Source organism: Homarus americanus, unplaced genomic scaffold (assembly GCF_018991925.1).
Source record: "Homarus americanus isolate GMGI-L3 unplaced genomic scaffold, GMGI_Hamer_2.0 scaffold19318, whole genome shotgun sequence".
Lineage (NCBI taxonomy): Eukaryota > Metazoa > Arthropoda > Malacostraca > Decapoda > Nephropidae > Homarus > Homarus americanus.
The window spans coordinates 2,933,829-2,960,029 of NW_024732238.1; the positions used below are offsets into that span (position 1 = coordinate 2,933,829).

The 26,201-nt window shown below is 41.8% G+C and overlaps 2 long non-coding RNA genes across 2 annotated transcripts in view; both read left to right on the forward strand.

Annotated features, from left to right (window-relative positions):
• Nucleotides 1-5,089: 5,089 nt before the first annotated feature.
• LOC121868314 lies at nucleotides 5,090-9,833 on the forward strand. Its single transcript, XR_006089370.1, has 2 exons — nucleotides 5,090-5,190; nucleotides 9,567-9,833. It is a non-coding gene; the product is annotated as an uncharacterized LOC121868314 (long non-coding RNA).
• A 129-nt stretch (nucleotides 9,834-9,962) lies between these two features.
• LOC121868315 overlaps nucleotides 9,963-26,201 on the forward strand; it is a 35,518-nt gene continuing 19,279 nt past the window's right edge. The window contains exon 1 of the long non-coding RNA XR_006089371.1: nucleotides 9,963-10,194. This is a non-coding gene — a long non-coding RNA (uncharacterized LOC121868315). The remainder of the gene's footprint in view (nucleotides 10,195-26,201) is intronic.

Genomic DNA, 26,201 nt, shown 5'->3' on the forward strand with positions numbered 1-26,201 from the left:
AATCACGTACTTACACACACAGCCAAGTTTAATTAATCAACTTGTGTCAAACAGGAAGCTTCTGCCGTCCATCTCACCAACTTTCATAACACGTTAAGAGTTTCTGCGCATGCGTACGTCTGTGTGGTTTGGTGAGGTTAGGTTTGAGGTGGTTAAGGCTTAGGTTGGGTTAGGATAGGGTTAAGTTATCTTATTCAAGGGGTTAAAGCCATCGCACTCAAGAGGCTACATCACTACTGTATATACTCATCATGCTGAAGAGGATAATTCGTATACATTACTACTGTGTCCTTGGATCAATCCTCGGCCTGGGACAAATGTGAGAAGGTAGATGGTAGATTTTCCCGCGATACTCCATGTTTTTTCCCCAGGTACTCCAGTTATTTCCCCAGGTACTCCAGTTATTTCCCCAGGTACTCCAGTTATTTCCCCAGGTACTCCAGTTTTTCCCCAGGTACTCCAGTTTTTTCCCCAGGTACTCCAGTTATTTCCCCAGGTACTCCAGTTTCCTCCCGTAATAACACTGGACAATAAAGGAACAGATCGACTGCCTGAATGGTTAATAAGATAATAAATGGTGAAATGATGAATAAACATTTCATGGTATGACATCATTTATACTTCAGGAGATAAGTCATTAATATGGAGGGATGAAGTCAATTTACTCAAGGGATTAAACCATCAAACTCAAAGATATTAAGCCATCGTATTCAAGTGGTTAAGCCATTGTATTCAAGTGGTTAAGCCATTGTATTCAAGTGGTTACGCCATCGTATTCAAGTGGTTAAGCCATTGTATTCAAGTGGTTAAGCCATTGTATTCAAGTGGTTAAGCCATTGTATTCAAGTGGTTAAGCCATTGTATTCAAGTGGTTACGCCATTGTATTCAACTCACTATCGTAATTAATATGGCCTGGGGACAACATTGAGAGAGAGAGAGAGAGAGAGAGAGAGAGAGGAGAGAGGAGAGAGAGAGGAGAGAGAGAGAGAGAGAGAGAGAGATTCACTCCTACGTTTGATAAGAAGAAAGGATGGCTGACTTTGAGCTTTAAAGGAATTACGATAGAGTTAAGATAGGCATAAAGATAGACCACCAAAAGAATGTGTAAATCAGAGAGAGAGAGAGAGAGAGAGAGAGAGAGAGAGAGAGAGAGAGGAAGAAGAAAGAAGAGATAGAGATAGGTGGATCTTCTCAAAGCCCTGGGCGATGATGAAAGGCCAGGGTGTAGCCTGCAAGAGTCCTCAAGTGCTGAAGGAGAAGAACACTTGAGTTTGGCTTGGGTAAGTCGGTGATGGGGTGAGTGTAGCGACAAGTGACGGTGCGACGTGACGGTGTGTGTGGCGGCTGTGTCCTCCCGCCAGATTTCAATGTATAGTGGAGGGTTTTTGAGAGACGATTTAAAGGAGGGGGGGGGGGTTTAAGTGACGAAATAAGGAGTTTTAGTAGACAAAGAGGATAGATTAATAGGTCATCACGTTGCTGTCTCTTGACTGTTCTTACGTGTTTTGTTGTTAAGAGGCTTATTACCTTATTTCTACCCCATGAAAGGAGGGACAAGTGGGTCTCTGTATCTTGTGGTACGTGGAGGGTAGAGGGACGAGGGATGGAGGACGGAGGGTGGAGGGTAGAGGGATGGAGGATGGAGGGACGGAGGGTAGAGGGTAGAGGGACGGAGGGATGGAGGGACGGAGGTAGAGGGTAGAGGGACGGAGGATGGAGGACGGAGGGTGGAGGGTAGAGGGACGGAGGGACGGAGGGGACGGAGGGACGGAGGGTAGAGGGTAGAGGGACGGAGGGATGGAGGGACGGAGGGTAGGGGGTAGAGGGAAGGAGGGATGGAGGGGAGGGACAAAAGGCGGGAGAGGGGGAGGGGGAGGGGGGGACAAAGGTAGGGAGAGAGGTAGGAACGTGTAGATAATTATATTCAGAGACACAAGTTTATCAGTTAGGACGGGTCAAGTCTCCCCCCACCGCACCTCAACAGACCATGAAAGGAGACGAGTATTCTCATAGGCCTGACGGCTCCTTAGGGACAGTGGTGAATACTAGCAGCGTGGTTGGTACTGCACTTGACTGCCTTCACTTCAAACTGTAAATTAGGTTCCCATTTACAGTTGGGTGGGCTGGGAGTGGCCCCACGGGATCGATCCAACGACCCTTGGGACGGGAGGCAAGCTGTGTATCCACTCAGCTGCCATAAAAGAGCCATAACTCTGTACCGTAATGACGTAACATACTGATTATTGTACACGTTTGAGAACTTATTGTTATGTTGCTCTATATTAAGTTTGGTTATATTCCATCGATCTTAGGTTAGTTTTGGTTAGGTTAGGTTGGGTTAGGTTAGGTTTGGTTACGTTAGGTTTGGTTACGTTAGGTTTGGTTAGGTTAGGTTTGGTTGGGTTAGGTTGGGTTAGGTTAGGTTGGGTTATTATGTTCACAAATCAGAGTAGGAGGTATGGTTGTATTTATATGTCCAATTATAATGAATGAAGGGGACCCAACCTTACTTATCAGTGACCTTATTTTAAGCCCTCTCATTCTTTCTCTCTCACTCCTTCTCTCTATCTCTCACTTTCTCTCTCTCTTTCTCTCTCTCTTTTTACCCCTCTCTCTTTCTCTCTCTTTATCTCTCTCTCTTTCCCCCACACACTCTCTCTCTTAACGTCATTATCATTCCTTCAGTGAGTTCCTTCTAGTAAAAACATTCCACCGGGTTTGTCTAGCGAAGGTCTTGTCTCCCAGATGGACATTCTTGTTGTCCTCTTGTGAGTAATCATCATTTAGCGTCAGTTTCTTCTCCTCTCGGGTTTTTTCTCTTTACGTCGCCTTCCCATCTCCACGTTGTATATCTTCCTGTGTTTATTATCCTCTTCCTTGTTGCTTTGTCTACGTTCTTAGTTCTTTGTGTTGAATGTTTCTTGTATCGACTCCACGCTGTGTGTTTTTGTATTGGAGGAGAAGCGACAACAGGCGTGGTGTTGTGTGGTGGTAGTGATGGAGTGGTGGTGGTGAGGTGCGGTGGTGGTGTTGTGTGGTGGTGGTGTTGTGTGGTGGTGGTGGTGGTTATGGTGGTGAGGTGTGGTGTGGGCTGGTGGTGGTGGTGAGGTGTGGTGTTTCTTCTTGCTGGACGTTGAGGAAGTGAGAGGTGATATATGCAGCGTCATGCTTTACCAGTTTAGTGTCTCTCTCTCTCTCTCTCTCTCTCTCTCTCTCTCTCTCTCTCATGGTCAACGCACTAACTCAATCCAATACAGGCGTTGCCATAAAAAAAAAAGTTCATAAATGGCTTTACCTCAAAGAGACTTACCATACACGAGACAACCTGACCAATTATTAATAACAACAGCTTACCATCCCCCCCACACAGGGACTACCTACCACACGCCGACTTTAACAGACTTATACCACATCACCCAACCTATATCACAGAGGGCCTCGACCATATACTGTAGGTACGGTTCATATTGTTGTTTGATGTACATTCCCGACACTGACGATAGCGGTGATGTGGTCTCTCTCTTCACTCACACAGTTACCTCCTACAGTTGTCATTATAACATTGAGTGGGTCACCAGCTCTTTCCTGGAGCTTGGTGTTCCTCTGTTGATGGTCTGAGGCTTTCTTTTGTTACCTTTTTAAGACTGTTGAGCTGTTGTTGAACTTTTGTTAAGCTGTTGTTGTTAGCTGTTGTAGGATGTTGTTATTGGACTATTGTCAGGGGGGTTGCTGTTGAGCCATTGTTACGCTGTTGTTGTTGAGCCGTTATAGGATGTTGCTTAACTATTGCTAAACTTGTTGAGCTGTTAGGGTAGTGTGATCAGTCTGGCTGGAAGTAAACAAGACTCCAGCGAAACATGTTAAAGTCTCGGGAAACAGATCAACACTACCTTAAAACCATCTATCTTTCCCTGATATTACTGCGTCTTGCATCCAACGACCCAGTGATTCTTCCTGACGCTGTAGATCTTCCCCTTCTGTAGTGGCAGATAGTGACACTCAGTAGGCTACGACCACGTCTATCAAACAAGACGCTGAGCTTCCTCTTAGACGGGGTTCATGATCAACAGGTCTTCCTCGTACATGATCTTATGTCCCGTTCAGATTCACAGAGATTTAGTGATGTCTCTTTTGTAGCCGCGTGTCATTTGTCTCTGTGAGGTGTTGTGTGGTGCAGGTTTTGTCGTCAGGAGACCTTGGTGTATTGGTTGAGATTTTCTGTCTGGTGGCTGACGGGTGGGTGTTGGGTGGTTGTTGGGTGGCTGTCGGGTGGCTGTTGGATGGCTGTCGGTAACTGTAGGGTGGCTATCTGGTGGCTGTTGGGGGGCTGTTGGGTGGCTATAGGGTGGCTGTCAGATGGCTGTTGGTGGCTGTCGGGTGGATATCTGGTGGCTGTTGGGTGGCTATCGGGTGGCTTTCGGGTGGCTGTTGGGTGTGGTGCACTCTCTCTGCTCTACGATGACCGAATGATCTCTTAGGACTTGAGATGAGGCGGCAGGAGACCTCTCTAGTGTGATCGAGCTCTGGGGAGGAAGAAGCTGACCCACCTGCTGCTCTCCGCCGTCGCTGCTCTGCCGGACACAACACAGCCTACGACGGGAGGATATTGTGACAGGTGGCAAGGCGTGCAGTTCGTCCTCTCTCTCTCTCTCTCTCTCTCTCTCTCTCTCTCTCTTCTCTCACATTCTCTCTTCTGTCTCTCTCTCTCTCGTGTGTGTGTGTGCGTGTGTGTGTGTGTGTGTGTGTGTGTGTGCGTGTGTGTGTGCGTGTGTGTCCCTGTCTCTGTCTTTCTCTGTCTGTCTGTCTTTCTCTCTTTAAGACACAAATTATTCAATGAATCATTCGCCCCGCTCAACCATCTCTCGGAAGCACAATAGAGAGAGGTATACTGTATGGTGATTTCGTAAGCAAATGGTAGGTAGGTAGGTAGGTAGGTAGGTAGGTAGGTAGGTAGGTAGGTAGGTAGGTAGGTAGTACGTCTGTAGATACCTAGTTCGGTAGAAAAGTAGTTAGATAGGTCGGTAGACTGATAGGAGGTTAGGTAGGTAAGTAGGCACAGGAAGGTAGAAGGATGCCAGTAGGTGCTGCCCTCTGGAGGCCCACGGTCGACGCCTCAGTTACGCTCTGACTCTCGTGAGATCAACACGTGCCGCTCCGAATTGTCGTCTCTCTCTAATATCTCGACCCTGGTACTGGTGATCCATGAAATAATACTCCCCGTGAAATAGACCCACATCGGACTCTTGTGAAATATATTCCAGATTCGTATTTTCTCTCGTTATATTGAAAGAGATTTGTGGTTATTGATATATTTATTAGTATTTTTGTCATCCAGCAATCAAACTGTGAGCTGTCTTTAACATAGAAGTGATCTATTTTTGCTGTGATTTTGTGCATAAATAATTCTTTTTTTGAGAGAGAGAGATAGAGAGAGAGAGAGATAAATTTTTCTCGGTGGTTTGAATTAAAGACTATCTTTAATTTCACCAGCGTAGAGTACGATCTTTAATCATGTGAAATATGACCTATCTCCCTCTCTCTCTCTCTCTCTCTGAAACATCTGTATCTCAGTTATTTTTTGTGAGTTATCTCTAAAAAAATATCACCGCGGGAGAGCAAATTGTGAACTATCTCTACTTGAAAACAAATAACTGTAGAAATCATCGTCTTTGTGGGTTGTAACATGATCATTGAAACTGATTTTAACTTGGATTTTGTGAGCTAACTCTAAACTGAGTATTGTTAAGTGTAAGGTAGGTTCTATCTCTAAAATATCCCAGATGGTGAAGCGAATATGTGAGCTATCTCTCCTTGAAACAGATTGTATTCAGATTTTGTGAGCTAGATCTTAGAGTGACCTTACTCCCACACAGTCTCGGGCAAAAACCCCTTGTTAGAGCAAATTGTGAGATATCTCTAAGTTGAGTCTTTCTTGCCATGTTATTGTCAATGATGCTGTGAGCTATAGTAGATGCTGTGAGCTATAGTAGATGCTGTGAGCTATAATAGATGCTGTGAGCTATAATAGATGCTGTGAGCTATAGTAGATGCTGTGAGCTATAATAGATGCTGTGAGCTATAATAGATGCTGTGAGCTATAGTAGATGCTGTGAGCTATAGTAGATGCTGTGAGCTATAATAGATGCTGTGAGCTATAATAGATGCTGTGAGCCATAGTAGATGCTGTGAGCTATAATAGATGCTGTGAGCTATAATAGATGCTGTGAGCTATAGTAGATGCTGTGAGCTATAGTAGATGCTGTGAGCTATAGTAGATGCTGTGAGCTATAGTAGATGCTGTGAGCTATAGTAGATGCTGTGAGCTATAATAGAGACTGTAAGCTATACTAGAGACTGTGAGCTATAATAGAGACTGTAAGCTATATTAGATGCTGTGAGTTATAATAGATGAAGTAAGCTATAATAGAGGCTGTAAGCTATAGTAGATGCTGTGAGTTATAATAGATGCAGTAAGCTATAATAGAGGCTGTAAGCTATAATAGATGCTGTGAGCTATAATAGAGACTGTAAGCTATATTAGATGCTGTGAGTTATAATAGATGCTGTGAGTTATAATAGATGCAGTAAGCTATAATAGAGGCTGTAAGCTATAGTAGATGCTGTGAGATATAATAGAGACTGTAAGCTATAGTAGATGCTGTGAGCTATATTAGATGCTGTGAGCTATAATAGATGCTGTGAGCTATAGTAGATGCTGTGAGCTATAGTAGATGCTGTGAGCTATTGTAGATGCTGTGAGCTATAGTAGATGCTGTGAGCTATAGTAGATGCTGTGAGCTATAATAGAGACTGTAAGCTATACTAGAGACTGTGAGCTATAATAGAGACTGTAAGCTATATTAGATGCTGTGAGTTATAATAGATGCAGTAAGCTATAATAGAGGCTGTAAGCTATAGTAGATGCTGTGAGTTATAATAGATGCAGTAAGCTATAATAGAGGCTGTAAGCTATAATAGATGCTGTGAGATATAATAGAGACTGTAAGCTATAATAGAGGCTGTAAGCTATAATAGATGCTGTGAGCTACACTAGAGACTGTAAGCTATAATAGAGGCTGTGAGTTATAATAGAGGCTGTGAGCTACAATAGAGACTGTAAGCTATAATAGAGGCTGTGAGTTATAATAGAGGCTGTAAGCTATAGTAGATGCTGTGAGCTATAATAGAGACTGTAAGCTATATTAGATGCTGTGAGTTATAATAGATGCAGTAAGCTATAATAGAGACTGTAAGCTATAATAGATGCTGTGAGCTACAATAGAGACTGTAAGCTATAATAGAGGCTGTAAGCTATAATAGATGCTGTGAGCTACAATAGAGACTGTAAGCTATAATAGAGGCTGTAAGCTATAATAGATGCTGTGAGCTACAATAGAGACTGTAAGCTATAATAGAGGCTGTGAGTTATAATAGAGGCTGTAAGCTATAATAGATGCTGTGAGCTACAATAGAGACTGTAAGCTATAATAGATGCTGTGAGTTATAATAGAGACTGTAAGCTATAATAGATGCTGTGAGCTACAATAGAGACTGTAAGCTATAATAGAGGCTGTGAGTTATAATAGATGCAGTAAGCTATAATAGAGACTGTAAGCTATAATAGATGCTGTGAGCTACAATAGAGACTGTAAGCTATAATAGAGGCTGTGAGTTATAATAGAGACTGTAAGCTATAATAGATGCTGTGAGCTACAATAGAGACTGTAAGCTATAATAGATGCTGTGAGCTACAATAGAGACTGTAAGCTATAATAGATGCTGTGAGCTACAATAGAGACTGTAAGCTATAATAGAGGCTGTGAGTTATAATAGATGCAGTAAGCTATAATAGAGACTGTAAGCTATAGTAGATGCTGTGAGCTATAATAGAGACTGTAAGCTATATTAGATGCTGTGAGTTATAATAGATGCAGTAAGCTATAATAGAGACTGTAAGCTATAATAGATGCTGTGAGCTACAATAGAGACTGTAAGCTATAATAGATGCTGTGAGTTATAATAGAGACTGTAAGCTATAATAGATGCAGTAAGCTATAATAGAGACTGTAAGCTATAATAGATGCTGTGAGCTACAATAGAGACTGTAAGCTATAATAGATGCTGTGAGTTATAATAGAGACTGTAAGCTATAATAGAGGCTGTGAGTTATAATAGATGCAGTAAGCTATAATAGAGACTGTAAGCTATAATAGATGCTGTGAGCTATAATAGAGACTGTAAGCTATAATAGATGCTGTGAGCTATAATAGAGACTGTAAGCTATAACAGATGTTGTAAGCTATAATAGATGCTGTGAGCTATAATAGAGACTGTAAGCTATAATAGAGACTGTGAGTTATAGTAGAGACTGTAAGCTATAATAGATGCTGTGAGCTATAATATCTCTATCCTTAAACTAATAATAATAATAATAATAATAATAATAATAATAATAATAATAATAATAATAAGAATAATAATAATAATAATAATAATAATAATAATAATAATAAGAAGAAGAATAAACGCCTTAACGTACTTGAAAAATTAAGACTAAAAAACGGATGAAAATTTTGTCACTGAGGAAATGAAATGTGTTTTGTCTGTTTCCCCTGAATATTTTGATTACGAGAGAGAGAGAGAGAGAGAGAGAGAGAGAGAGAGAGAGAGAGAGAGATAACTCATTTGATAAATCTTTATATTAATTTTGGAATTAATAATAAAAAGTATTTCGGTAAATTTGAGAAAGTATAGAATAATTCCAATAAAAATAATGTGAAAATAACACAGAATTATCGTAAAATGTAATTGAAAAAATATAAAAATAAATAAAGTTGGAACAATAAATATATTTGTAAATTTTTCTTAAGTATAGTTAAATATCACACTGGAGTAGATTTTATAGACGATAATTAAAGAATAAATTTACTCTATATATTAAATTAGAATAAATGACTTGAAGCCGACTGTTACTTAGCTGTGTAAGGCAAAGAAGCATACAACTCTCTGTCTCTCTCTCTATCTCTCTCTGTCGCTCACTCTTTCTATCTCACTAATTGTCATTCTCTCTAGCGATGAATTTCTTTTTAAATCTCACTAATTCTCTATCTCCTTTTCTCTTTATTTTTAGCTCCTTATCTCTCTCTCTCGTCTCTCTGTCTCTCTCTCTCTCAACTATTGCACCTTCCAGCCCCCGTCTCGTTAAATCACCTCAAACTAACAAGCTCACAAGAACGTAATTAGCAATGCCGGTAACGCAACTAGAAACCATTAACAAATCTCTTCAACTTTGTTTTTTAACTGGTTTTCTACCTTAAGTTAAAAGCTAAATCACTATTAAACGTCATTAACACCACGTAATTAGAGAACCATTTAATTTGTGTGTTAATACCCCCCTCCCCTCCTCCCCCCTCCCCCCCTCCTTCCCTTTATTTGTAACGTTGAAATATATTACTTACTGGACATGTGGACAAGGGGGCAAGGGGACAAGGGGATTTATTTCTCAAGAGACCTATGGTGAGATGAAGGAAAAAAAGGAATTAAATTTGTCTCTCTTTTTTTTGAGATGGTGAAGAGGAGGAAATGAGAGATTAAAGACTATGTTTGTCGTCTCTCGTGATAGTGAAGAAGAGGAATAAACTAGAGAGTGAAGATTGGGAAAGTGAAGAAGACGAAGAAGAGGAGGAGGAGGGAAGGATGATTTAGAGACAGTTTCCCTCCTTATGATGGATGAAGATATTTAAAGGAAAATCATGTGATGGTGAGAGAAAGTGATAGTGATATATAGAACTACTACTACTACTACTACTACTAATACTAATACTTTTTTTTTCAAAGTGGCCTCCTGCCTCCCCCAATAGCCACACCTTCGCCGCCATTTTATTACCTTAAAATTAACTATGCTAATACATAAGTAGCTACCCTGGCTGTGTTGAGTTAGTTACTGCTACTACTACTACTACTACTACTACTACTACTAATACCACAACTACGAGAGGTTAACACACACACACACACGGGCATAAACATTGGAAAAGGTCATCACAGTGATCTGACTCGTGAAACAACCTGAGGCACTGAAGTTAAAAGGTGGTATTTGGACCAGTTTAACTATTGGTTGAGCCACGTCAGCCGCCAGCACTGGACGTTTCTGCTGTCAGCCAAAACACTGCCTCTGACGCTCCGCCACTAAGGTAATGTACTGAGCCCTGGGGATGTAAAACTGTTGCTGACTTGACTGTTACTGTAAGACTGTTGCTTATTTAACTGGGGGTGTAAGACTGCTGCTGACTTAACTGAGGTGTAAGACTGAACTGAACTGGGGGTGTAAGACTGTACTTAACTGGGGGTGTAAGACTGTACTTAACTGGGGGTGTAAGACTGTACTTAACTGGGGGTGTAAGACTGTACTTAACTGGGGGTGTAAAACTGTACTTAACTGGGGGTGTAAGACTGTACTTATTCCCCCACAAAGTACCTTGGCTGTATAGATAGAATTTCCCCCAAAGGAACATCTGTGGCTCGTCTCTTGGCGGGTGTGGCTCCTGGGTCAAGAGTTCAGCATCTGTCCTGTTGTAACACTCCTAGAATGACTTGTGACTTACACCTTGTTTTGGCGAGCAATAGAACCAAAATAATTGTGATTGAATACGGAATATTTTGATTGGCTCTACGCTGACACATTTCGGCGAGGGTAAAAAAAAAACGAAATGAGTTTGACGGGAGAACCAATATCATTTCGACTGATAGTGAAAAAGTCAATATATCGCTGGAAGTGTTTTGATTCGAGTCAAAGTGTTTTTGATTGCTTTCTATAAATACAAAGATCAGTTGGGCTTATGTCATATGTTCAGGGATATGTACCGGGAGTTGCTTCATGTCCTGAGGCAAGAGTTCACCCAGTACCTTCCTGTCAATGGGGGAAGAGAGAGACTGGTAGCGGCGAGACTCTTCCCTGGACCTGACGCGGCTCCAGACCCAGAGTAGAAGTAGTTTTTAGACCTGGGAAATGACTCGAGAGCGAAGGACGTCCTCAAGAAACGCTCCTTGCAAGAATTCTGTTCCCAAGTCAGTGATTTATGATCCTTGTATTGGAGAACTTGTCCCACAACCTTGAGCTCTACGTCTGTGAGAGATTGCCTACACTCGTGCAAATTAAAACGAAGGCAAGGAATAGCCAGAGAGTTAAAAGTTATATGTCCTGCGCTCTCTCCAGCCCTCGAACACACACACACACACACACACACACACACACACACACACACACACATGCACACACACACACACACACGCACCGGAAACTACTCTCTAAAATGGCTCTTTTCTATGTCGTAAATATGGAACGCAATAATACAAGTAACTCTCCTACAGTCTCAGTGCTATATCGCGGCCATATTGTAACATAATCTAAGAGAAGCCAATTAAATGCCTTTTCCATACCACCAGTTAGAAGGAAAATAAACGAACGTATGCCTGGGAATTAAATCCTTATAGGTGGAGAGGTGAGTTAAATTATGTAGAGTCTGTGTGCAAATTCTCCGCCATTTTGTGTGTGTGTGGAGGAGGCTGGTCAGTGGGCAGGACAAGACTGCATTATTAAGTGTGACATTTGAAACCAACGGTGGAGACCTGTGTGTCTCTACCACACTGATACTCTGCCACACTTCTACCACACTGATACTCTGCCACACTTCTACCACACTGATACTCTGCCACACTGATACTCTGCCACACTACCACACTGATACTCTGCCACACTACCACTCTGATACTCTGCCACACTACCATACTGACGGTCGACGACACTGATATTTTGCCACACGACCACACCGACACTCTCTACTACACTACTACCACATTGCCACACTGATACTCTGCCACACTACCACATGCCACACTGACGCTCTATGCCACACTACTACCACACCGCCACATTGACACGCTGCTACCACATTGCCACACCATCACAATGCCACATTACTACACCCCCCAAAACACCACCACACTTCCCCACAACCACACCATCACAGCTCCAGATATTGCCACACCATCACAACACCACACCACCACTACCACACCACACCACACTACACCGCAGTACACACACCACACCACACTACACCACACTACACACACCACACCACACCACACCACACGCACCACACCACACCACACACCACACCACACACACCACACCACACACACCACACCACACACAGCACAACCACACACACCACACCACACACACCACACACCACACACACCACACACACCGCACCACACACCACACCACACCACGCACACCACACCACACCACACACACCACACCACACACACCACACTACACACACCACACCACACACACACACACACACCACACCACACACACCACACACACACCACACACACCACACCACACACACCACACACACACACACACCACACCACACACACCACACACACCACACCACACCACACCACACACCAACACCACACAATAACCACACCACACACACCAACCACACCACACCACACACCACACCACACACACCACACCACACACACCACACACACCACACACCACACACCACACACACCACACACACCACACCACACACACCACACACCACACCACACCACACACCACACTACACACAACACCACACCACCACTACCACACCACACCACACTACACCGCAGTACACACACCACACCACACTACACCACACTACACACACCACACCACACCACACCACTATTATATTAATGACCCCTTAACTTATACATATACACATAAACAAAACAAAAACTAATATTATTTTCATTTCATTTCGACTTTTTCTTTATTTACTTCAATTCATTTTCTTTTTTTCTTCCTTTTTTTGTTGTTGTTGCCTTGTTGGGTAGATTGGGAGTCCATTTTTCCACTGATAGTTTTGTCAGGCGTAAATTGCCCGTTGAAGAGTAAACGGTTTCCTGCGAGAGTTTAGAAAAAAAAATATTTGTACTGTTGTATTTTTTAGTGTTTTTTTTTTCTATTCACGATAACGAAATCAATCGCCGATGGTTCTAAAAAAACACAAACATCAATTTGGTTGTTGATATTGGTGATGATAATGAGAGTATTGGTTGTATGTCTGGTTACACTGATACGGTGTCACATTACTGCTTGGCTATACTGACAGACGGTTACACTGCTACTTTATTATTATTATTATTATTATTATTATTATTAGTAGTAGTAGTAGTAGTAGTAGTAGTAGTAGTAGTAGTAGTAGTAGTCGTAGTAGTAGTAATGGTAGTAATAATATTATGTAACCCGGTATTAACACTAACACTGTTGATATTAGCATTAGCTTTAGTTACGGTTTGCATAAATTAGGTCATATCATTATTAAAGCTATTGTCAATTGCCTTAAGTTTATGGTTGACCTGACATCACGACCTTACCTGACCTTATGTGACCCAGCAAAACTGTAATACAATACCTAACTACATTAAATACAGTAATAATATCAACAATTCAAATTACAAATAAGAAAAAAAATACAGCAAGAGACGAGGAAAGAGACGAGAGGGATTTTCCATATTGTGAGGTGAATTTTGTATTGTGGACGTGATCTCTTAGTTGTGTATAGTCTAAGCGTATTGTTGGTCTTGTTACATCTAGGTACAAATACACACACACCTGTTTGTAGAGAATTACTGGTGTTATTTACTTCACCAGCACAACCATCGGACCACTATTGGCAATACTGTAACCTGGTGTTGGCTTTGTTCACCTGTCCTTGGTCGAGTCCACTTACTTTTTACCATTTTTTTGTATACCTGTCCTGTCTATGTATGTTTTTTTGTATACCTGTACTATCTATGTATGGTTTTTTGTATACCTGTACTGTCTACTGTATGTTCTAGTCGGGGTCAAAAGTCTGGAACACTTAGCAATATCTGGCATCTACTTCAGAGTTATAAATATATGATTGGGATATACTAATAACACTACTTGTCATCACATATATTATGCCTGAACCACAAAATGGGATAAAACTCTTCTTAATATACCCAAGATCTTCGGGTACTTACATGCTAAATACTGTCAATTGTTCAAGACTTTTGACCCCTACTGTATGTTGCTTTTATATCCCAACACCCCTCTGTACTGTGTATCTCCTATGTACCGTCGTCTGTATGTCCTTCTATGTACCGGCGTCTGTATCTCCTTCTATGTACCGGCGTCTGTATGTCCTTCTATGTACCGGCGTCTGTACCTCCTTCTATGTACCGGCGTCTGTATCTCCTTCTATGTACCGGCGTCTATATCTCCTTCTATATACCGGCGTCTGTGCTCAGAGTATAACCTTGATTGTTTTCTTGTTTGTGTTACTTGTTGTCACCTGTTGATAAAATACTGAACTGTCTATATCATTAATCAATAAGAGAACAAGGAAAGGAATATTAAGCCAATAACAAGACAGCTACCGGGGCCAGGGAGGATTGACGTCATAATGTAGGCGTGGCACATAGAGAAACAGATGGGTAGTTATACGTGTTTCAATAGAATGTTACTGTTGAAGGCCGAGGCATCAACCCACTCGTATTTGTCGCTGTTCTTATTGGCTGAACGACCTCAGTCTAAGTTCTTATTGGCTCAATGAGCGGATAGTTTAATAATTGGGTAAGAGACGGGAGAGACCTGCTCTTGGGGTGTTGAGAACAGTTGTTACGTTCATAAGTGGTTCTTTCCTGCGTATCATAATAACTTTACTTCTTTCATTTCTTAAAACATCAAAATGAAAACTGCATTCTTTAAACATAACTCCACAATGAATTAAATAAATAACACCTCTTTTATTACTATTAAAAACCGGAATGAAGTTTCTATCATCTTATCACTGAAGCGATTATCACTTCCTTCATCAGTACGTAGATAAATTGATATCACTCACGACGCTAAGGTGAGGATTTTCCGACCTACAACATGACGGCGTGAACAAGGGGTGACGGCAGAAGAAACAAATGACATTCTGGTATACGACAGCACATGACATTAGGTAGATGAATTATATACGTAATGTGTGTGTGGGTGTGGGTGTGTGTACAGGAGACGTTAATAGTGTGTGTATGTGTGTACAGGTGATTATAATAGTGTGTGTACAGTATGTGTGTGTGTGTGTGTGTACAGATGTCAATATTGAATGTGTGTGCGTGTACAGTTGACATTAATAGTTTGTGTGTCTCTGGTACTAGACATGATTAAAGTCAATTTCACACACAGGTATGTCTGTCTAACCCAGGTAAGTTTTGTACTTATTGTACCTGTACTCTTACCTGTACCTGTAACTCTACCTGTACCTGTACCTGTACCTGTAACTCTACCTGTACTTATAACTCTACCTGTACTTTCTAATTACTAGTATAATGAGGTAAAATTTTATCTATTAATGACGGCCCATTAAGAAAAGACTGTAAGGTGACCTGTTTTCTGGCTATCGATGAAAATCCCAATGAAAAGTCCAAGACGGAGAAAGTTATGAGAGAAATTGGACTCTTGAATTCCGTTTCCAATCAATTAAGATCATTATAATAATTCTTCGGTAATGGTGCTTGATCGTTCCAGCGTCTGCACGATTTGATAAGGCTGGCGTCTGTCTGTCTTTCTGTCTCTCTGTCTCTCTGTCTGTCTGTGTCTCTTTGATCTCACTCTGTGTCTGACTGTCTCTCTCTCTCTCTCAATTTTATTCGTGGAGAGAAAGTTAAGGGAAAGTTTATTTTGTATTTTTTGTAGTGATCGGGACGACTGTAGTTAGTGTTTATTGATAGGAAGTTGTTAGAAAGTTGTTAGTAATTAGGGGTTGTTAGAAAGTTGTTAGTAATTGGGGTTGTTAGAAAGTTGTTAGTAATTGGGGTTGTTAGAAAGTTGTTAGTAATTAGGGGTTGTTAGAAAGTTGTTAGTAATTGGGGTTGTTAGAAAGTTGTTAGTAATTGGGGTTGTTAGAAAGAAAGTTGTTATAGATTAGGGTTTTTTAGAAAGTTGTTATTAGTTAAGGGTTGTTAGAAAGTATTACTAAGAGGTTAATTAGTTACACCTGTTATACACTCGTTATACACCTGAGTTTGTATATACACTCATTTAAATTGACACACTGTACACATCTATATACACACATAGACACATACAGTAGACACACTATGCATGTATACGTTTTCTCGACACATACACACATACAGACACATTATACAGGACGGACACAAACAGACTTCAGATGTCTTCTTTAAACACACTGTAGAGAGAGAGAGAGAGAGAGAGAGAGAGAGAGAGAGAGAGAGAGGTGTGGTTGATTCACACATACTGTCACCACTGAATTGGGACCAGGCTGGTCATGTGTACGTGTTCCAGCTTAGAGAGAGAGAGAGAGAGAGAGAGAGAGAGAGAGAGAGAGAGAGAGAGAGAGAGAGAGGATGAGAGAATCTTACGAGAAATGATGAAGGAAGCCTGAAAGTATGTCAGCCCTAAAAGGATATTCTGGCATGTGTGTGTGTGTGTGTGTGTGTGTGTGTGTGTGTGTGTGTAAAGGTGTTGCCTGGGGAGAGATGCTGAGGCAAGGCAGGAGGAAAAACTGGTATAATATTTTGTGTATGTAATCTCCATCATCGTCTTGCACTAAACTATCCCAGAGTTTTATTCCTCAAGAAATATAATATTATCTCAGGAAATAATCTTCACAGGGGAGTATATCCTCAGCTCAGGCCACCATGATCCTCAGCTCACCTCAGGGCAGCGCAAAAGTCGTAAACTGATATTATTATTCTTAGAAAATTCTCAGTTATGTTGTGGTGTCTCCATCGTGTGTGTGTGTGTGTGTGTGTGTGTGTGTGTGTGTGTGTGTGTGTAGGTGTAGGTGTGTGTGTGTGTGTGTGTGTGTGTGTGTAGGTGTGTGTGTGTGTGTGTGTGTGTAGGGTGTGTGTGTGTGTGTGTGTGTGTGTGTGTGTGTGTGTGTGTGTGTGTGTGTGTTGGAAAAGCCTTGACACGTACCAATATGACCTAATCTAACCTAACATAACAGAGCTTAACCTAGCACAACCTAATCTGAACCTAACTTAACCTAATCTAACCACGAGATTAAACTACCCCATCGCTAACTTACTCTAATTATAACTTGTCAGTGTTTGGGTAAGTTAGATCAGAGTTAAGTTAGGTTAAAACTAGGTCAGGTCATGTTCAGTGTTCAGGGACTAAAACTACTCATGACCTGTGACCCTGACGTGTTGGGTCATGAACGACGTGTATAATTATTACGTCATACAGATCACAGTCAACAGTCATGCAGATCACAGTCAACAGTCATGCACAATACAGTCATGGGATTATTATACAGTCATGCAAAACTCAGTCTACAGTCATGAGATTATTGTAGTCATGCATAATACAGTCTACAGTTAGGTGATTATTATACAGTTATGGCAGACTGCTGTCACCTACCATCACCAGTTAAAACACACACTCACACACACACACACACACACACACACACACATACACACACAGAATCAGGTAGTAGGATCTTTCTTTCAGGTTAAATGGGAGTGAGTTGTTCTTTTGTTTGATGTAAAGCTACTGTCTCTCTCTGTCTGGTGAGAGAGAGAGAGAGAGAGAGGTAGAGAGAGAGAGGGGGGGATGATAGAGAAAGACCCTACCCTACCCTACTCTCGTGATACCGGAATAGCTTATGGTTAGGTTGGGGGGCAGATGTGATTGGCTTGCGTCACCTGAGAAGTAAAAAATATTATAAGTGCGTGGACGTGTTCGTGGTAGTAGTGACAACATTGACCACCCCCCTCCCTCCCTCCCTCCCTTTGCATGGCGTCACGGGCAATATATCTGACTGAAGGAAGACTGATTACTAACGTGTTTGTATAATATTCAGAGGATACACAGCTTGGCTTGATTACACAAACATTTTTTTTTTTTTATAATAGAAACAATAATTTTCCGAAACATATGATTGTTTATTTTATTTTCAACTCAGGATCAATTTCATAAAAGTTTGGATAAAAAAAAAAAAACTAGTGAAATATATCCTATAACATAATTCCCACATTTTGGCAATACTCCCGCAGTGTAGTAAAAAATTAGCACTATCTGGCAACCCTTCCCTGTGGCCTCGGCGCCTCGGGTCGATTGATTCACATTCAGAGTCACCAGTCACTCCCCAGAGCTTAAGAAGGTAGGGTATGTGGCCTCATGTCTCCTCTTCCACGACTATTCTATACATATTAAACAATAACATCTTCAACGATATTCCTAATTAATTTAAAATATGTTTAACCTTCCTAACTTACGATAATAATAAGAATCGGGGTATTGGGTGTTCATTATATATTGGAACGATAATTTAGAGTTTTATAGAGATACAATGGGCCCTCAGTTGAGTTATTTTTCCCCTGGTGTGTAAAAGTCTCATCCAGCAGCAGCGTCCAGATTCACGAAATATCTTACGATGAATTATTCTCGTCGGTAAACAGATGGGACTGTATTATGAGGACTTGGAGTTATCCTTTTTGAGTACGATGACTTAACCCTTTGACAATGATGACTTAACCCTTTGAGTACGATGATTTAACCCTTTGAGTACGATGATTTAACCCTTTGAGTTTGATGACTTAACCCTTTGACAATGATGACTTAACCCTTTGACAATGATGACTTAATCTCTTGAGTACAATGACTTAGGTCCTTGAGCACGATGACTTAACCCCTTAAATTACATGGCCATCGCTTTCAAAGGGTTAACTCATTATATTAAAAGGGGTTAAGTCATTGTATTGCAGCTCCCTTTCCTTTCTTCTCCGCCTTCCTCCTTCCTTCCCTTCCCAACCTTCTCACTTAGCCTCCCCCTTTCACCTAACTTTCCTTCCCCTTCTGTCACCCCCATATCCTCCCTTTCTTCCAACCTCCCCCTTCCTTCTTTTCCCATCCACCCCCTTTCTTACCCCTACCCCCTCCCCCCCCCCCCCCCTCACGCTTCCCCTAGACCTGTAGGACGGACGGACGGACGGACTGACAAAATGACATTGAAACACGCACGTCAGCCATCCATCTGCCCCGGCTGTGTCAAGCGGCGTGGAATTCCGGTTTGAAGAAAATTGGTGGACGAAGTGATTTTTAGAAACTCATGATTACACACACACACACACACACACACACACACACACACACACATCCACACAGACATAGAGACAGACTAAGACACACACAGACACCACACACAGACATAGAGACAGACTAAGATACACACACACACACACACACACACACACACAGTATCATAACCTAACTTAATCCTGTATTGTGTGAGTGTGTGTGTGTATCTGTCAATTTCTATCTGTCACCCAAAGTTTGCTGTATTCATGGCTCTAAAATCAAACAGAATTTCATGAAGCTCGGTACAAAGGCTTCAATTATTATAGATGGGTGACGTTATGTATGCACCAAACAGCTGTACCCATCGAGTCTATCTATCTATCTGTCTGTCTGTCTGTCTGTTTATCTATCGATCTATCTGTCTGTCTGTCTGTCTGTTTATCTATCGATCTATCTGTCTGTTTGTCTATTTATCTATCTGTCTGTCTGTCTATTTATCTATCTATCTATCTATCTATCTATCTATCTATCTATCTATCTATCACTCTACCTGTCTGTCTGTCTGTCTATCTGTCTATGTATCTATCTTTTTATGTATGTATGTATGTATGTATGTATGTATGTATGTATGTATGTATGCATGTATGTATGTATGTATGTATGTATCTGAATAAAAAGTTATACACAGGTTAAATTATTGATACATTACAATATTCTATTTGTTGATTTTATACCAGAAACTTCCTGTCATTGGTGGTGGCGTAGCTCCCAAGCTAACAAAGGACTCTACTGATATAATGAGCTTAGGTTAGCTTTGTTGTGCTGGGTTGGGTTAGGTTAGCTTTGTTGTGCTGGGTTGGGTTAGGTTAGCTTTGTTGTGCTGGGTTGGGTTAGGTTAGCTTTGTTGTGCTGGGTTGGGTTAGGTTAGCTTTGTTGTGCTGGGTTGGGTTGGAGTTAAGTTAGTGCTGCTGGGTTAGGTTAGCTTTGTTGTGCTGGGTTGGGTTAGGTTGGGGCTTTGATGTGCTGTCAGTGAGGTTAGCTTGTTGTGCTGGGCTGGGTTAGGTTAGCTTGTTGTGCTGTCAGTTAGGTTAGCTTGTTGTGCTGGGTTGGGTTAGGTTAGCTTTGTTGTGCTGGGTTGGGTTAGGTTAGCTTTTTGTTGTGCTGGGTTGTTGAAGCGCCAGCTTTGTTGTGCTGGGTTGCTAGGTTAGCTTTGCTGTGCTGGGTTGGGTTAGTTAGCTTTGTTGTGCTGGCCGGGTGAGGTTAGCTTTGTTGTGCTGGGTTGGGTTAGGTTAGCTTTGTTGTGCTGGGTTGGGTTAGGTTAGCTTTGTTGTGCTGGGTTGGGTTAGGTTAGCTTTGTTGTGCTGGGTTGGGTTAAGTTAGCTTTGTTGTGCTGGGTTGGGTTAGGTTAGCTTTGTTGTGCTGGGTTGGGTTAGGTTAGCTTTGTTGGGATGTCCTTGATCGAATTGAATTATTGTTGATCTTTGTTTGTTTACCTGTAATGTATATGTGTAGTTTTTTGTATATATGTACTTTCTATATGTACTGTATACCTGCACTGTATCTTATTATCATTATTATTATTATTACTATTATTATTATTATTATTATTATTATTATTATTATTATTATTATTATTATTATTATTATTATTATTATTATCACATCCACTAGCAGGGGCACGGATGGTAACGCTCTCTTGTTTAAGATGGCTGCCCCTAAATTTCTGTCTATATATTTCTCAAAGTCAGAATATCTGTCTATATGTCGATACAGTTATAAGGTAATCCGTCAATCCCGTCCATTCACTTACCTGTAGGAGCGTTAAATCCCCTGAGAAATCTGTAAAGGGGATTTTAGGATTATAATGAGTACTTTATGCCGTTTGGTGCCAGTAATTCACGTGGATGTGTACGGTATTAATAGTAATAATTTATAATGATAACAGCAGTGATGATGATGATGATGATGATGATGATGATGATGATGATGATGATGATGATGATGATGATGGTAATGATGATGATGATGAGGATGAGGATGATGATGATGATGATGATGATGATGATGATGATAGTGATGATGATGATGATGATGATGATGAAAATGATAAGTTAGGTTATATTTGGTTATATTAAATTAGATCAAGGTAGGTTAGGTAAGGTTAGATTATGTTATGTTACGTTGAATTAGGCTAGAGTGAAGGCTATAGTGAAGGCTGGAGTGAAGGCTAGAGTGAAGGCTAGAGTGAAGGCTAGAGTGAAGGCTGGAGTGAAGGGCAGAGTGAAGGCTAGAGTGAAGGGCAGAGTGAAGGCCAAGGTTTATATCACAACATGCCAGAGTGAAGGCCAGTTTGTATGCTAATAGGTACACAATGGAGGCAGTTTTATGTTATGACTCGAGCGGAATGGAGGCCGCCTGATACGATAACAGGGGCGTAATGGAGGGAGGAAAGGAGGGAGAGATAGAGGGAGGGAGGGTAGGAAGGAGGGAGGGAGGGAGGGAGGGAGAGAGGGAGGATGAGATAGGAGAAAGGAGGTTGGACGGGAGCGAGAGAGAGAGGGAGAGAAAGAGAGAAGGGGGAAAGAGATGGAGGGCGAGATAGGAGGAAGGGGAGGAATGGAAGGGAGAGATAGCGAGAGGGAGGGCGGGAGGGAGAGAGGGGGAGAGAAAAAGAGAGGAAAGGAGTTTTATTTGATAACAGAGGCGGGGTGGGCGGTGCAGGCAGGGAGAGGGAGGAGAGGGAGAGAGTGGGAGGAGAGGGGCGGTAGTCATCAGGCGACATAGAACGAAACGATAAGATAAATAAGAAGTAACTACACTCGGGGGAGATGCTAACACTACCCCGGCTACCACTCCTACTGGTGACCTGATGACCTTTGACCCTGAAGGTTATTTTTTTTTATATACAAATGTAATTGAGTCGTGTGGTCTAATGAACGATATTTTTCATTATATATCATACTATTTATTTGTGGTTCATATGTAGTTATTGAACGATTAAATAAGAGAAAAACATAATTAATCGTAGGAAGGGTTAATGAATCAGGTGTTGGAGTGTGTTGGTACTGGTGATTAGCTCTCATTAGAGGTCATCTAGTTAGGCTAATTGTGTGTTACCGCCGTCACGATATTGATGGTGATAATTTATGGAGTGAGGTTAATGGTTGGTAATGTGTTGTGAGAGAGAGAGAGAGAGAGAGAGTGACACGCGTACAGGCTAAGAGAGAGATGGACAGAGAGAGAGAGAGTGACACGCATACTAAACGAGAGAGAGAGAGAGAGAGGCACGCGTACAGGCTAAGAGAGATGGACAGAGAGAGAGAGGACACGCATACTAAGAGAGAGAGAGAGAGAGAGAGGCACAAGTGTACAGGCTAAGAGGAGAGAGAGAGAGAGAGAGACATTTATTACTAAACGAGAGAGAGAGAGAGAGAGATACGTATACTAAATGAGAGAGAGAGAGAGAGAGAGAGAGAGAGAGAGAGAGAGAGAGAGAGAGCAGAGAGAGAGAGAGAGAGAGACACGCATACTAAATGAGAGAGAGAGAGAGAGAGAGAGAGAGAGAGAGAGAGAGAGAGAGAGAGAGCCATGCGCCTCACTGCCCCAGGGTTATTATCACGGTGTGTGGCAGACAAAATCCTCATCAGGTTGAATATGTTGACGTAAGGATGATAGCTGGCAGGGATGACTGGTGAGGCGGCAGAAGACGACGAAGAAGAAGAAGAATGAGAAGAAGAAGAAGAATGAGAAGAAAGAAGAAATAGAAGACAACGAAGAAGAAAAAGAAGAAGCAGAAGAAGAATGAAGAAGAATAAAGAAGAAGGAGAAGAGAGCAACTTCTGGTGGTGCTTATCGACACACAAAATCTTACATCTGAATTGAAAGAGCGATAAATATAACTGGTGCAGAGAAGAATTTATGGATTATCAGCCTCTACCTCTTGAAAATATTGTCTTTTTTTTTATTTGGGTGGTCGTGAAATTTATGATGGATAAATTATAACCCAGTGGACTCTAGGGCAATATTTTCACCTTGAATATATTGTGTTTTTTGTTGATATATTCAGAGGACGAATTTTTTAGTGAGGTTTATTGTTAGGAATGTTTAAGATCTGAGGAAATAATTGGATGTTTATTTATTTACTTTTATTCATTCACTCACTCAACACAGCATGGCCCCATCAACCAACACATCATCCATTATCACAGCACAATACAGCACAACACAGCATTCACCCATCAACACAGCACAACACAGCATCACCCATCAACACAGCATCACCCATCAACACAGCATCACCCATCAACACAGCACAACACAGCACAACACAGCATCACCCATCAACACAGCATCACCCATCAACACAGCAGGTCCTTCCCTCCATAAACCAACCCGTCTAAAGCTTCTATCACCGGCGCGACCTCTGATAAAGGCGATTTACATTTTTCTCTTTCTGCCTCTCTCTCTCTCTCTCTCTCTCTCTCTCTCTCTCTCTCTCTCTCTCTTTGTCTCTGTTTGTCTCTCTGTCTCTATCTTTGTTTCTATCTCTGTCTCTCTCTCTCTCTCTCTCTCACACACATCACTGGAGGATAATTACAACCACACATCACACAACTTTTCAGACCCAAGACAGAAGATATATCACTCTGTCTCTCTGTCTCTCTCCTATCATCTCCTTTCCTCCTCCCCCCCCTCTCTCTCTCTCTCTCTCTTTTCCTCGTCATTTCACTCTTTTATTCTTTTCTCTATTTCTCTCTCCATCATCATCTCTCCTTCCCTCGTAAAGAAAGATTCACTAAACGACTCAGGAAATACACTACGGTATCCTCATCTTTGGAACTTGAACGAAATTGACGAGAAAAAAAAAATCGTCACTGAATTATGCCAGAGTGTAGCGGAAACGACTCACTGGACGATGAAACAAAAGTTATGTCGAGTTATGGCCCAGGAAATATTATTGGAACATGAGAACGTAAACATATCCCCTCTGGCTGTGCTGTGTGGTGCTGTGTGGTGCTGTGTTGCTGCTGTGTGCTGTGTTTGGTGAGTTGCCTTAGTGCTGTGCTGTGTTGATGTTGCTGTGTGCTGTGTTTGGTGTGTTGGACTTAGTGCTGTGGTGCTGTGTTGCTGCTGTGTGCTGTGTTTGGTGAGTTGCCTTAGTGCTGTGCTGTGTTGATGTTGAGACTATAATCTATCAAAGCTCTATAATCGTTGTGGTTAAATTAGGTTAGGTTAGGTTAGGTTAGGTTTAAGCTAGGTTAGGTTAATACTGATCCTAATCAATTATTTTACGTTTTTTCTACATGATCACTCTTATATACACGCTAGAATACCACATTACCATCACCTTATCACATTTTTAAGTTAGCGCCGCCACGTTTTCTCTTATGCACGCGCACTTGTATTGATAAAATGAGTTCCGAACGGGCTAGTCGTGCTCCCGTGTACGACCTAAGCATTGAGTTACTTTCCTTAAGGGGTCGTATAAGGGGTTCAGTGTGGTCGTGGTCCCGTGTTCGACCTAAGAATTGCATTACTTTCCTTAAGGGGTTGTATAAGGGGGTCGTATCAGGGGTTCAGTGTGGTCGTGTTCATGTGTACGACCTAAGCATTGAGTAACTTTCCTTAAGGGGTCGTGTCAGGGGTTCAGTGTGGTCGTCTCCCGTGTACGACCTAAGCACTGAGTCACCCTCCTTAAGTGTTTAATGGAGATCCTTCTCTTAAGGGATCTTATTAGGAGCTCAAACGTTGACACCACTACTACCACTACTACCACTACTACCACTACCACCACTACCACCACTACTACCACTACCACCACTACCACCACTACCACCACTACTACCACTACCACCACTACTACCACTACCACCACTACTCTCTATAATAACAATAATTCACGATCTTTTAAAAGTACAACAGCCAGAAGCTAAAGAAATATACAAAAGACACAAATGATATATAAATAACAGACATTGACACAGGAAAAGGTCATTCAACACAGAGCGGTTACAACACATAACTGAGAAGAATCGTAGACTGAATACACATATGATCTACAAATAACTGAGGACTTTTACATTAGTTGGAATATATCTTTCGTTGTATCATACTGTTGTCACCCCCTTTCGATGTTCCCTTGGGTCACTGTGTTATCATCGCCACGGAACATATGGGCGTAATGAAAGGCGTCTTTGTGTCAGGTACGCCAGGCCGAGGTGGAAGGTCAGTTGGGCAGTAGACATAGTGAACAGAACACACACGAAAGTTTGCGTGTGAGGTGAACGAGCTCCAGCTTGTGTGTGTATGTGTGTGTGTGTGTGTATGTAGCACAATCTTAGTACCTTCGGAGTACCAATATCAACAGCTCGTTCATGTGGAAAGTACTCTGGGGGGAATACCAACGTTGACAAGTGAAAGACACCAAACCTAACGACCAGCCATGAATACTGGGGGATACTGACGCCCGTGACACGTAAGTGAAAGAGAAAGATATAGTTACCTTGAGTGACAAAATGTACATGTAAAGGTAACATAATCCTGGACGCCTATATACCAGTAGTTGTGTTATGGATCAGTAACATAATCAATGTAACGTGGTGATATGATCAGTGTTTTCTATATATAACTGCGGTGTTATGTTCAACAGGTTTTGACCAATAGACCATTGCGTCCACGTCATTGGGCTATCATTCCTACCTGATCACGATTATAACACAGTGTGAGGCCATTTGAGATTTGATGCGATTTTGGTGTCGATAAGCAAGTTGTAGACGAGGAATCACAAGTAGCAAAAGATGGCGGTGGCTAGAGAGAGTTGAAAAGACCAGTGTATGAGTAGAGAGAACTTCCACAAACAGCGGTAACACTTTTCTCTGGGTCTCCACTCACCTCGTCACAAACTACCGTATCCAAGTTATGGCATAGAGACCCTGACTAGCGTCCTGCCCGAGTAAACGCAGACGACCACCCTAGAACGAGCGTCTCTGTTGACTGGTCAGATCTTACGTGTGTGTGTGTGTGTGTGTGTGTGTGTGTGGAAGAAATTTGTAGATGTAC